Source organism: Nicotiana attenuata, unplaced genomic scaffold (genome assembly GCF_001879085.1).
Source record: "Nicotiana attenuata strain UT unplaced genomic scaffold, NIATTr2, whole genome shotgun sequence".
Lineage (NCBI taxonomy): Eukaryota > Viridiplantae > Streptophyta > Magnoliopsida > Solanales > Solanaceae > Nicotiana > Nicotiana attenuata.
The window spans coordinates 112565-116449 of record NW_017671394.1 but is presented as its reverse complement, the minus strand read 5'-3'; the positions used below and the strand labels follow the sequence as shown (position 1 = coordinate 116449).

At 39.7% G+C, this 3885-nt stretch overlaps 1 long non-coding RNA gene across 1 annotated transcript in view; it reads right to left on the bottom strand.

The window, feature by feature from the left end:
- Positions 1-201: 201 nt before the first annotated feature.
- Positions 202-3885, bottom strand: part of LOC109208026 — an 8142-nt gene continuing 4458 nt past the window's right edge. Inside the window, exon 2 of the long non-coding RNA XR_002065094.1 lies at positions 202-546. This is a non-coding gene — a long non-coding RNA (uncharacterized LOC109208026). The remainder of the gene's footprint in view (positions 547-3885) is intronic.

Sequence of the window (3885 nt, the reverse complement as noted above, 5' to 3'; positions counted from 1 at the left end):
CCCTAAATGCCCTACAGTTTCTTGTTTATACAACGTGGTGCACAACACATTTATAAACAAGACTCTACAAGACACGGCTTGCAGACAACCCTAGGACAGAACTGCTCTTACACCACTTTTGTCACGATCCAAATCAGAGGGCCACGACTGGCACCCGGTGCCTACTCAATCGAGCGCCACATACCTTTTTTTTCCTATAAGTCTCGTCACGGGCCATGGTAGGCCACTTCTATATATATAATTGACAATATTAGAACATAACTTACATAACTAATCCAAAAAAAGATTTATATGGATACATAGGGGCTGACAAGGCCGTTGACATGTCATATCTAAAACTATACACAGGACACTGTCTGCGAAACCTCTAAGAAAACATGACCATAATATATAAGTCGGGACAGGGTCCCCGACATCCTCATTAAACAAAGTAACATATATAGAACATGACTCAGCAATACTCCAGGAAGATGTGAAGCTCACCAACCAAAAGCTGATATCTGGAGGCAGCCTACAGTAGATGGTCCTCACCTCGCCTATCTACACCTGCGTGGCATAAAACACAGCGCCCCAGGAAAAGGGACGTCAGTACGAAGAATGTACAGAGTATGTAAGGCAGAAATGAAACATAATAATAATAAGATACTATCTCGGGGAGAGATAAGAGTCAACTTATAACTTTTGACTTGCCGCTGAGGGACGTAACATATAGAATAAAACTCATTCGTATATAAATAAAACTACAATATAGTAGTTCTGATTACATCATTCTCGTGGCATTAACTGCCTAACTGATCAGTGGTAACTGCCCGACCGACCGTAGCGCGATGGTAAATGCATGGCTGCCCGACCGGCTGTGGCTCGGTGGTAAATGTGTAACTATTCAACCGGCCGTAGCTCGGTGGTAAATGTGTAACTGCCCTACCGGCCGTAGCTCGGTGCTAAATGCATGACTGCCCGACCGATCGTAGTTCGGTGGTAAATGAAGATGCATGTGTCACTATATTATAAACATTAACGTCTTTATCATATGCCCCAATAGGGAACTAGAAACATACTTAGACATGCTTGAATATCATTTTACAGGAATGAATAACGTACACATCCTTAACTGCTAAGAGTAGAAACACTTATGAAATAGCATTACATTTACGTATCATTACTTGGATCATGCCAACAAGAAAAGAAGGAATTGCTTTAACATATGTGAGTCGATTCTCTCGAGAAAGATTACACAGTACTCCCTTAATATTGCAAAATCTCACGTTAATTAAGGTGCTCTGAAATCTCGGGTCTTGAAGCATTGAAGACGCTATGGAATATCATATTTGAATTCCTACAGATCCTTGAAATTTTCACGTCATATTAATGGATAGGTGATTCTTATGTCTTTAAGACATATAATGATTCTCCTTCTAAAATGATATATATGACTTAGGTTATAAGACTTGTCCAATTCACATCTCTAGTCTTGCCACCTAGATTAATGACTTAAAAGTCATACATGGGATTGGAGGGGTGTTGTCACGGTGGGGGGGGGGGGGGGAGGGGGGAGGGTTAGTCTTATCCACCCATTCCTTATTTAAATAGTTGATCTCCCATTAATAAATAATTAACAAATTACCCACATAATTAAGAATTATCTCAAATTACTTAATATACTACTCATTTTTAATACACTTTACGTACCCTATTATCGTGGTCATGGGGTACCATATAAAATCAATACATACACTATTATTTCATTAAAACATCCATGTAAAAATACATATATTTTCTCAACTTCTTATTTTCCGAATCTCATATAAATAGTAAAAAAATTCGTATGTGTAATTCTTAAAATGGTAAAAAGATAACCTTCTTTTCTTGTGAGAAAATAATTTTTATCTTTACAATAAAGAAAATCTCATAAACTTTCTCATATTATGTGTATAATTGAAAGTAGCAATATCAATAGCTATATAAAATTATTTTTTCCAAACTGTTTTACAAAAATATTTCAGTCAAAATACCATATCACTATATACATAGCGATATCAAGGTTGTTAAACTTACGGGGTCTTACAATGACATAGTCATAAATCTTTATAACCTCATGAAAGTCTTAATCCCTTCAAGCTCATATGGATTACTACGACTTATCCTAATATGAAAATACGGGATGTAACACATCCTCCAATTTGATCTTATGCATGCAAAAGGCGGGGCTTATCCCCCGAATATCCGCCAAGGTCCACCCAATAGACTTCTTCCTCTTTTGTAGCACCTCCAATGTGGAATCTACATGCACGTTAGTCAAACAAGAGGAAAGAATAACCAGTAAAGTAGGACAAGGACTAAGAAATTCATACCGAAGATGTGGAGACAATGGATACAACTTCAAGGTCGGAGGCTCTTCAATAGAAGGCTTTGTAGGAGTACTTGTCCTATTTTCAAGATCCAAGGATAATTTCCGGTGTGCACAATTGTACGACCCCATTCCTTGCAAAGAGTTCACATATTACATGAAGCCATCCATCTCGTCATCATCAAAGTTGAGCAAGACAGCCTCCAACATATCACCAATATTGATTGTAGTAGTTGTTTCATCAACAATAACATTGGTCAACAAGTCCACAAAGAACGCACCTCATTGCTATTTGGTTGCCGCGTGGAATTACCCACATGAAATACCACTTTTTCATCACCAACCCGGAAGGTAAGCTATCTGGCTTCAACATCACAAAGAGCCTTCCTCGTAGCAAGGAAAGTTCGCCCAAGAATAATCGGCACTTGATAATCAACCTCACAATCTAGAATGACAAAATCCGCCGGAAGAATGAATTTATCAACACAAACCAAAACATCTTCAATCACTCCCAAGGGTCTCTTCATAGTACGGTCGGCTATTTGCAATCTCATAGAGGTGGGTCTTGGTTTCCCAATTCCCAAAGTCTTGAAAAACAAATAGCGCATCAAATTGATACTTGCCCCAAGATCGCAAAGAGTTTTAGCAAACTCGGCACTTCCAATTGTACAAGGAATCGTGAAAGCACCGGGATCCTCCAACTTAGGAGCCATTGAATGCACAATTGCACTCACTTGACGAGTGACTTTGATGGTTTCAAAATTCATTGACCGCTTCTTTGTCACAAGATCCTTCATAAACTTTGCATAACCGGACATTTGTTCCAAAGCTTCAACTAATGGCACATTGATTGAGAGACTCTTCATCATTTGAATGAACTTCTTGAATTGATTATCACCATTTTGCTTGGCAAGTCTTTGAGGGTATGGAGGTGGAGGCTTAGGCAATGGTGCCTTAGCTTTTTGCTCTACCGGCTCGGGTATGTCAATAATGTGTTCCCTAGACTGGTTTACCTCATCTTGAGTCTCTTCCACACTATCATCAATGTCAATCTGAACTTCATCATTAGGTTCACCACATTGTTTGAGATCTCCTCTTCTTGCATCACTCGATCATCATCAACAAGTTGCCTTTGACTTGAGGTGGGTGCATTCCCCCCTCTTCCACTTCTTGTGGTAACGGCCATGGCATGCCCCGTGTTGTTTCCACTCTTTGGGTTTACTACCGTGTCACTTGGTAGTGCCCCCATAAGACGAGAATTTAGAGCTTGAGAGATTTACCTCATTTGAACTTCTAGGTTGCGAATTGATGCATTGTGTGAGCAAGTTGGGTATCCAAATCGGCATTCTTTTCCATCATTTGCTTGAAAATATTTTCAATACGCCCTATCTCATTGTTTGAAGAACTTGAACCATGGGAAGGATAAGGAGGCGGTTGCTCGGTTGTTTGTACATCGGGGGCCTTTGAAATTCCGATCCCCGGTTGCCTTGATTGTTGTTCCATCTGCCTTGATTGTTCCCCCCCCCCCCCCCTTTTTT